Source organism: Otolemur garnettii, unplaced genomic scaffold (assembly GCF_000181295.1).
Source record: "Otolemur garnettii isolate 467f Iridium unplaced genomic scaffold, OtoGar3 scaffold00005, whole genome shotgun sequence".
In the NCBI taxonomy this organism is placed as follows: Eukaryota; Metazoa; Chordata; class Mammalia; order Primates; family Galagidae; genus Otolemur; species Otolemur garnettii.
This window is the reverse complement of record NW_003852400.1, coordinates 18,960,912-18,971,450: the sequence shown is the minus strand read 5'-3', so window position 1 is coordinate 18,971,450 and position 10,539 is coordinate 18,960,912.

The window sequence follows — 10,539 nt, the reverse complement described above, 5'->3', positions numbered from 1 at the left end:
TCTCATTTACTTAATTATTGTGTTAAGATATTTATACTCTATACTAATAGATCCGACATGTACCCTTGCATTATGCACCATAGGTGTGATCCCACCATTCACCCTCCCTAAGTCTGACCTCCCCCCTCATCCCTCCTTCATCTTGGGTCATAGTTGTGATCTATTTTTTTTTTTTAAAGACAGAGTCTCACTTTTTCGCCCTCAGTAGAGTGCAGTGGAGTCACAGTTCACATCAACCTCCAACTCCTGGGCTTAGGCAATCCTTCTACCTCAGCCTCCCAAGTAGCTGGGACTACAGGTACTCACCACAATGCCCAGCTAGTTTTTGTTGCAGTTTGGCCGGGGCTGGGTTAGAACCTGCAACCCTTGGTATATGGGGCCAGCGCACTACTCACTGAGCCACAGGCACCTCCCATGATCTATTCTTCATATGAAAGTGTGAGTGATTGTAAATTGGTTTTATAATAGTACTGAGTACATTGGATATTTTTTTTTTCCATTCTTGAGATACTTTACCAAGTAGGATATGTTCCAGCTCCATTCATGTAAACATAAAAGAGGTAAAGTCTCCATCCTTTTTTAAGGCTGCATAGTATTTCATGGTATACATATACCACAATTTATTAATCCATTCATGGGTCAATGGGCACTTGGGCTTCTTCCATGACTTGACTATTATGAATTGAGCTGCAATGAACAATCTGGTACAAATATTTTTTTATAAAGCGATTTTTGGTCTTTTGGATATACACCTAGTAGAGGAATCACAGGGTCAAATGACAGTTCTACTTCTAGATCCCTAAGTATTCTCCATACTTCTTTCCAAAAGGAACGTATTAGCTTGTATTCCCACCAGCAGTGCAGAAGTGTTCCCTTTTCTCCACATCCACACCAACATCTGTAGTTCTGGGATTTTGTTATGTGAGCCACTCTTACTGGAGTTAGATGATATCTCAAAGTGGTTTTGATTTGCATTTCTCTGATGATTAAAGATGCTGAGCATTTTTTCATGAGTCTGTAGGCCATGTGCCTATCTTCTTCAGAAAAGCTTCTGTTCAAGTCCCTCGCCTACAATGAAATGAGATTACTTATTGTTTTCTTATTAATAAGTTTGAGTTCTCTGTGGATTCTGCTTATCAAACCTTTGTCAGAAGTATAACCTGTAAATACCCTCTCCCATTCTGAGGGCTGTCTTCTTGCTTTACTTACTGTGTTCATGTCTGTGCAGAAGCTTTTTAGTTTGATCAGATCCCAGTAATGTATTCTTGGTGGTGCTTCAATTGCCCTGGGGGTCCTCCTCATGAAGTATTCTCTCAGGCCAATTTCTTCAAGTGTTTCTCCTACACTGTCTCCAAGAATCTTTATAGTTTCATGTCTTAAGTTTAAATATTTTAATCAATCACAAAAAGTATTTTCAAGTAGAAAGGACTAATTTCCAGGTAGATCTGAAGATGTGTTAATGTTATAATATATCCTAGTGAAGATCAACCAATCTTGACCAAAAATGGTCACAGAATAGGAAAATGGAACATTAGGATAATTGAGCAAAAGGCCAGATTCTGGTTGAGTATGTGGTCACAGATCCAAATAAGTTCTTTGAGAATTTATGATCAAAAAACAGGGCTTGGTCATTCATCTTCCCCTTGCTATGATTAAAACAATCTACCAGCCTGGCCATTGTCTGGTCATGAATAAACTTTTTGGATAGAGGGTGGCTGGTGGCTGGAACAATATCATCTATTATCTTATCCTGGGAGGCTGAGCAGAAAGGAAGTTGTGGAGTGGTTAATTGGCAACGTTCATTTAAGTATTAGCTTTCTCTGGCTGCTGTCATCCCCAGGATTTTAGCCAGCAAAATTCCCCCGAAATAGTGAAGCATCTTTGCGTCCTGAAGGTGAATCTGGAACGCCTTTGTGGGAGCGTTCTGTCTAACATCCCACTAACTGCACACAACAGCAGCACTGGGAATCCTCAGAGAACAGCAATGGAGATTTATGTTGCCATCTGTCTCTAGTAGATTTAAATGTTTATGTCACTCTTAGCTGTAGGGTTTTGGCACCACAATTGTTGATACTCAGGAAGAAAAGATATGGTTAAAATTTAGAGACTAGGCTGGGCATGGTGGCTCATGTCTGTAATCTTAGCACTTTGGGAGGCTGCGGTGAGAAGATTGCTTGAGGCCAGGAGTTTGAAACCAGCCCGAGCAAGACTGAGATCTTGTCTCTCCAAAAATAGTAAAATTAGCAGAGCACAGTGGTGCCAGCTACTTGGGAGGCTGAGGCAGGAGGATTGAGGCTCAGGCGTTTAGTTTGCAGTGAGCTGTAATGACACCACTGCACTCTACCCTCTAGCCTGGGTAGCAACAGAGAGAGTCTCTGTCTTAAAAAAAATAAGTAAAAAATAAAAGACAAAAAGCTGGAAGTTGAACAGATCCAGATTCAACATACTACGTTGTCACCATAGTCTGCTCTCTCCCTTGCCCATCCCTGCTGACTTCCCCTTACTCCTCCAGTCTGTACCACACAAATGATCTCTGAAGTTCACCTTAGCTGAGTCTCTGTCAAAACTTCACAAACTCCAAACAACACTCGTCAACAGTGGGGAAGAGAAAGTAAACAGGATGTCATTGCAGGAGTCCCCGGGAACAACAGATAGACTCTCAGCATTCAGAACAACTAGGACATCATTAACCAAAAAACATCAAATGTAAAATCCCCCTCACGGCTCCCTCCTAAGCTCTGTGTATTTCAATCATTTCCCTACTGGTCCAAAATATAGTACCTTTGTATGACTCAAAGATCTTTCACATTTTCTGCACAATTTGTTTTAATATAAATTATTCACAGAACCAAAATGTATACAAAATCTCTACTTTTTTCCTCTCCAGTAACTCACGCTCCCTAAGGATGTGAACAATGGGATTTGTGTTTGAACATAAGTCTTAAGCTTTAGAAATAAATCGCATGTGACTCAGTTATTTTTTAAAATAAATAAAGCCTGGAGAAAGGAGGGGGCAGAGAGAGAATGGCTTAAAGGGGAAAAGAACAAGCAGTGCATTTTCATGAATGGCAAGACACAGACTAAATATAGAAAAAAAGAGACTCATGTCATGTGAGGGTTGGATATCTCACTTGGCGCCACCCATATCCATGTACATATTTTCAATTGTTAGCCTGCAAATAAAAATCCCTGTACTGCTAGGTTTTCTTTTTTTTTTTTTTTTTAACATTTGGAAAATTGCACTCTCCTAGCTGTGGCCACAGAATCACAGAATCACAATCTTGTAGAAAAGAAATTTTGTTGCTTTGGATGAAATGGGGTTGAAAACTTGATTGCATGTCCCCAAAGGTATTATTTTAGCTCCCTGTGAAACATTTAAAGCTAGAAGATTGCTTATTTAATTCTTTGGCACAGCAGGGTTTTTAAAAATTAGTATTAGAAAGCTCCTTACCTGGGCTAAGTCAAATCCAAGCATTAGCGAGTCTTAGAGTCTGGAGACAGAGAGCTGCTTGTTGGCCCCTTGACGCAGATTCCTTTTCCTCTGGGATGGTGGCTGCCGGCTTTGGGAAGCGTGAAGCTAATGAGAGACAGAGAGCCACGCTCCTCTGTATAACGTGTGGTTTCCTGCGAGGCAAGCGGGACTCCAGGCAGTTATCACCTCCAGATTCAACAGCAATAGAGTAGACAAAGGTTTCTCAAGTGATTATGGGGGATAAGATTCAGCTGCGGATAAATTTAAAGTCAGGAGACCTAACTCCCAGAATTCCAAGAAAATCAGAGTCTGCTGGGACTTTCTTCCCAGTCCACCAAACTCTTCCTGATGAGCAAGCAAACAACTGCATCTGAGGAAGGAGTCTCTATGTTGTTCAGCCCCAGAGCCATGAAGGTTTTTAACACATCTGCCAATTCTTTTTTTTTTTTTTTTTTTTCAGTTTTTGGCCAGGGCTGAGTTTGAACTCACCACCTCCAGCATATAGGGATGGCACCCTACTCCTTGAGCCACAAGCACTACCCAATTTGCAAATTCTTTTTAACACTTCTTGAGACATTTCCCTTGAAGGGATGTGCTCTATTCCCCTCCATTTATGTTGGGCTGGCTTTAGTGACTTGCTTCTAATTTAGTGAAGATAGCAGGAGTGACTGTGTGGGCTTCTAGGCTAGTTCCCAAAAGACTATGGAACTCCTACCTGGCTCTTTATTGAGGGATACTCCTTTGGAACATGGAAACCACATACTAGAGACAGCACAGACTAACAGCATAATACCTAAGGAGACATAGTAGTTCCAGCCCCAGCTGTTCAAATCTTCCCAGTACAGGCACCAGGTATGGGCATGAAGGAGCCTTTGAGTTTACCTCCAAACCCAGAAACTGACGGTAAAGGTCTCCAGACCACCCAAACAAGCTGATCCAGAATACTGGATCTAGGAAACATGAAACAAAGAAAAGATTTTTTTAGGGCAGTGTCTGTTGCTCAAAGGAATAGGGCACCAGCCCCATATGCCAGAAGTGGCGGGTTCAAATACAGCCCTGGCTAAAAACTGCAAAAAATAAAATAAAAATAAAAGATTTTTTTAAAGGTTGTTTCTTTCCCTCTCTCCACCAATTTTGAGGGTGATTTGCCTCACAATAGATAACTGAAAAAAAAAATTGTTATCCACAAGTGAGGTATTGCTATTATAAGACATAAAATGTAGCAATGTGGGGCCTGGGTGGATGGTGCAGAGAAGAGTTTTGAAAACAGGGTGTCAGCAAGAGATTTTTAAAAAGTAAGCAAAATGTATCAGAAGTTGGAGGAAAGGAGACCCTGTTTATGAAATAGTAGAAAGTCTAGCAATATTGTCATCCGTTGTCATCTGTAGTAATATAGAAAATAGAAAATGTGTCTGACAAGCTCATCACCTAGTAAGGACATTTCCAGGCAGAGTTATTGAAGGAGCTGCCTGGTTCCCCATCTGCCCGTTGTAAAATATGAGAACAGAAAGCCGAACTAAAGGGGAAAAAAGTTAAATATAAAAAAGACAAGGCTTCTGTGGTTCAAAAACAAACAAACAAATAAACAAAAACACGTACATCTCAGTCTTATCCTCTCCAGCTAGCAAATGAGGCTAAAATTACAATGTCGTTTCCATTTAAAACTGAAGACAACAGTGTAACTCTAGAATCCTTTGTTGAGACCTCAGACAGCTTTAAATACCTCCTAGTCTTTTTTCAAACGGTTAAAACTCCCTCTAAAGATCTTAAGAACAAAAATGTTTCTGAGAAACTTAAGGGTTCAATCCCCGAGTGGCCTTAGAGGGAGCCTAAAGTAGGAAAAAAGCATATCTTATCGAGATTTGTGGATGTGGCGTTTCTCTTATGGAGTGAATCCCAGTACGATTTATAGGAAACACATAAAGTTTTAAAGATATTTGTACTAATGAAAAATTTGCCTAATGATACTAAAAGAGACAGAAGTAGTATAAAATGAAAAGAGGCTTTTGGACCCCTGAAGTTCCATGGGAAAGAAACAGGTTGAGAAGACCACCCAGGCATAAAAATGGGGGACTCTCGTAGGACAGGAAGGATAAATCAGAGGAAGAAACCAACCCTAGCACCGAGGAAGGAGCCAGGGGTCATAGATAATCTCTCCCAGGGAGTTCGCTGAGCTCTAATCAGGGAACTGGCCACATCTGCCTGGCTACATTTAACTGCTGCACATGTCCTGTTTTTGAAAAGTCTGTGGTGGCTATTGCATGCCTATCTCACCAAAGTATGTTGGTGAGGGGGACAAATGACTTGTCATGTTAGTTCACAGATGAGGAACAGAACTCAAGAGAGTGCAAATGAGAATTTGTACCTGAAGGGCCCATCTGCAGCGCCTAGACCTGATTTAGATGACGCGCTTCTGGATCTTGAGCCCCAGACTGATGCCAGGACAGGTGAGATATTTGGGGGTCTTAGGAGGAGGCGAGCATATTTTGCATGTGGGATCAAAACTAATAATAGTGGAACAGGACAGACTGGACTGATTTAGAATATGCCCACCATGCTTTGACATTCCTTCATCAAAAGATGGAGTCTAATTTTCTTTCTTGTAAGTATAGGCTGTCGTTAGAAATACATTTCTAACAAATAGATTGCTGGGTGATGAAAAGCAATACAACTTCCACCTGGCTGTCTTGTTCTCTTGGTGCCTGTGATTGGAGCCCCAAGCCCACCCTACACAGTGTCCAGCTGACCTGAAACCTTCATGATTAAGAGATCATGTGGAGGAACTGTGTCAAGTTAAAGGTGCTTTGTTCCAGGCATCTCGGTTCCCAATTCTTTCAACTTTCCCAACTCTGATACCAAATATGTGAATGTCAAAGCCTTAAAGATGGCCCTAGTCTAGCTGTCATCTAACTGTAGCTTTATGAGAAATTGTAAGCCACAGCCTCCCAGCCTACCTGTTCCAGAATCCTTGACCCATAGAAAGTATGAGAGACCATAAATGATTGTCATTTTAATCACTAAATATGGGGGTGAGAGATTCTATAGCAATAGGAAATTAGAACAAGGCAGTACTAACTCATATTTCCTTGTGTGAATGGAGACCCTGGAGTTCTTCAGCAAGATGGTGTCACAGGAGCTGTGAGCGTGGCTGAGGTGTGCCGACTTCATCCAGGCTACTGTGCTTCCCACTCTTTCTGTCCTCTTCCCTCATTTTCTACTTTGGCTCCCATGTCATGACTTCCTTAGACACCAAGACTCGAGGCTCAGCCCTGATAACCTTTTTCACTTTGCTAATGTCTTTGGGAACTCTACCCCCAGGATTTCTCCCCAGTGCCACCCTGATGTCCACTCTGTAACATTTGTACCTCCCTAAACCACAAACAGAAGCCACTTCTCACCCCATCCCTGGAACATCCAGCACTGTGGGGGATCTGGAAGACACCCCAGTCCGCACATCCAAACTCCATTTTCAGCCCCTCATCTCCTCTACAGACTTAGGGGCACTCACAATGGGCAAGGTGGTCTCCCTTCAGGGGAATAGGAAAGAGGCCCATATAGACCCGCCCTGGTTTGAGGAGAGTGCATACCCTTCCCCTTCAGACTCCTCACAGCAGGGGGCAGGCTAGGCCAGAGGAGGGCGATATCAGGGCCCTCGGGAGCACAAGCATGAGTCCCAGGACTGGACTACTGATCACCCCAACACAGCTCACTGAGATGTGGACAAGCTACATGTCTAACGCTCCCCACTCCTGCTGTCTAGGACCCAGCAAGGCTACTTAGCCAAAGCCGGCTTCTGTGCCCCAGAGAGAGGAGAAAGGAAGAGACTTGCTTTTAGTGTGATGAAGAATCTTCAAATAACATACGCATCACCTGTGATGACTCTCAGAAACCACTGCTTATTGTCTGTATTTTGTTGTTGGTAAATCTGAAGCTCTGTGGTCCTTGATGAAAACAAAAATTACAGTTCTAGTGAGATCTGGAGGCTTGAATTGGTCCTATTAAGGACAGAGAATTCTTGAGTTAGAGCCACAGCACAGGGTGCCCATTCATATTCTCTGTCACGGAGTTTCAATATGACTCAAGTCATCACAAGCAGGGGACACGGTAGGGTTTACTTTGTAGCCACAGCAGCAACATTTGCATTGCACTTCTAGAGTCAGCCTAACCCCCCAAAACGACTAGACCAAGACTCCAGTTTCATCTTTTACAGATGTTCTGAACTTGGAAATGTCGCTTCATCTTTCTGGCCTAAGTGTGGGCTTAGAGGGTGGGCCACACCCCCATCTTCCCAGCGAACCCTTCCCTCCAACTAATCTGTTAATGATGGAGCCTCAGACCACAGCTGATGACCTCCATGGAGGGGCGGCAACATTTTAGTCAAGACGCAACTGTACTTTGGGGGTCCGTTTACTGGCCCACAAAATGAGATGACCAAAAATATGATTCTGATAACAAGTTTATGAATAAAACTTGAGTATTAAATGACATAGGATGAGCAGTAATGAGGATCTTTAAATGACCTTTCTGGAATACCATGTTGGGTTCTCAATTTTGGTAATAATTAAAAGTGTGCCACTTCACCTGGATGTTAATGACCAATAGCAAAAAAAAAAGCTTTCTTTCACCAACCTGAATTCCCTGTACTCTTAGCAGACAATTGACAGAGACTGAGGGTAATTCAGCCCACCACTCCCAAAGTGTGGCTTTCCTCTGCGGCCTTATTAAGACAACCATACCACACCACATGCTGTACCTCCAGCATTCAGATCAGAGGTAGGTATATTCAGTAGGGTTCCACTACTTCACAGAAAATGGGAAAGACTTGGGAATTGCATTTTTTTTGTTTTACTCTGTGAAGACACAAGAAAGACACTTGCCAATATGCTCCTCTTTCTGTGCTTTCTGCGTGCACAAAACGAATCTCTTTGTACCTCAAATATCTGGGGAGCACCTGAATTGTGCTGCGTAAGCTACAGCCGTGAGATGAGTAAGACCAGGTGTCTGTCCTCAGGGAGCGCAGCATCCTCAGGGGAATCAGAGGAGCACCAATGTCCTAGGGGAATGGGAGGAAGGAGGTCAAGCTCTGAGGTGTGGACAGAATTCCCCAGCAGCATTTGTTATTTGAAAAGTTGAGAGGTACCTGAATTAATACCACTTTGCTTTGACAGAGAAAATTCAGAAACTCTGATGTTTTTACTGCAGAATCCTGGAACTGGGGTTAGACTAATAGGAGGGAAGTACATGTTGTTTAATCTCCCTGTGTGCATTTTCTTCTCTGTCTTTCAGGAGAGCCTGCCCATGTCCCCTGGAGAGCTCTAATTTATCTTTCCCAAGACACCCTCCCCATTTCCACCTCTTCACCCAAAACCTAAGCCATACCATACCTGCCTCTGTACCAGTTCTGTAACTTCTACTTACCCCTTTCCTGCATTCAAATAATGTCTGCTTAAGTTGTTCTTGTCAACTAGTCCTCACTGCTTCATTGGCTATAGTGCTCAGCTCAGAGTTTGGCACATGGAAGGCATTTCACAGACATTTACTGAAATGAAAAATGATTTAGCGAAATGAAAGAAGCCAAGTGATTGTTCCCAAAGTAGACTCCAAGTTATGCCATTTCTTTTCTTAGCAATCCAGGGTGAAATTCAAACATTTTAGAATTCGGATCTGGGGCTCTCCACGGCCCAGTTTCATTCCTCACTCGTCCCTCTCACACAGCTTATGCCCCAACCTAAGCGGAGCTCCTCTGTCCTCAAAACACTCTGCATTTCTTGTTTGCGTTTAACTATGTTCCTCCTTTATCCCAGGGGGACCTCTGCCCTGCTGCAGTTGCCATGTGCTCAGAGATGTCACTTCCTCCATGGAGGCTTCCTAGTTACTTTCAGCTAGAAGAGACACCCTCCTTTGTTCTCTCCTACCCAGTGCTTCATTGTCCCTGACACATGATGCTGATAACTTCATACATTCAGCCAACACCTACTGAAAACCTACATTGGACCAAGCACTGATCTAGGAACTAGAGATAGAAAGATAAAAAAGATTCCCTGCTAGTCCTCAAAATCTTGAGGTCTAGTGTGTAGACATGGAAAAGGTAGCTTAAAAAAATATTAAAGAGCACTGTGGTAGAAATGCTCAGAATTTTTTCATAGCACTTATCAGTGCTTGAAATTATGTTTTATATTTAGAAATTTTCTGTCTCTTTCCCACCATGAGAAAGGGTTGTTTACCACGATAGCTCTAGCGCCCAGAACACTCCTGACACATGGCGGACACTCAGTAATCTTTTTTTGAATACATTGGATAGCTTTTTTTATTTTTTACAGTTAACCTATAATGGAAGTTTTTTGTCCTACTCATACAAAGTCTCTGAAGAAACTTCTTTTTCATCATGTGGCTCTGTTCCAAGCAGTAGTGGTCCCATCTTCTTAAACATCATCTTAGACTTCTACGTTGGCTGTGTTCACCTGCATGAGGATGGTGAGAAAGGGATGAGCATGGCTCTTGTGAACTGGGTGCTTACTAGCCCTGGCCTGGAAGTGGGGCGATCGCTTCTACTAACTAACTTTCCACTGGTCAGAACTCAGCCACCAACCTGGTCTTGCTGGTCTGTCTAGTCCTGGAAAAACACTCAGCCAGGCTCTGCCACACCCCTGGATGGAGGGAGGGAGGAACGAAGAGAAAAAGTAAACCAACCAGGGAAAGGTGCCCTGTCCTGGAGTAAGTGATACAAAAGATGAGTCTAAAAGGAGCAGTAGGATGTGGCCACCTGAAGGGGAGGGAGAAGGAATCCCAGAAACAGGGTGGGTGTAACCGAGCAAGGGAGGAAATCAGGGAGAACTACTCACACTGAGAGCAGGAGGGCAGAGGAGATGTGAGAGTGGGAAGGGCGACTCGATGCCACTCTGCAGAGCAGGGACTTCACTCTGAAGGAGAGAAGGAATCACTGAAAAGTGGAAAGTAAAAGTGCAGGACACAGAATTTGTAATTTTTTTTTTAAGAGACGGAGTCACTCTGTCACCCTGGGTAGCCTGCCGTGGTGTCATAGCTCACAGCATCCTCAAACTCTTGGG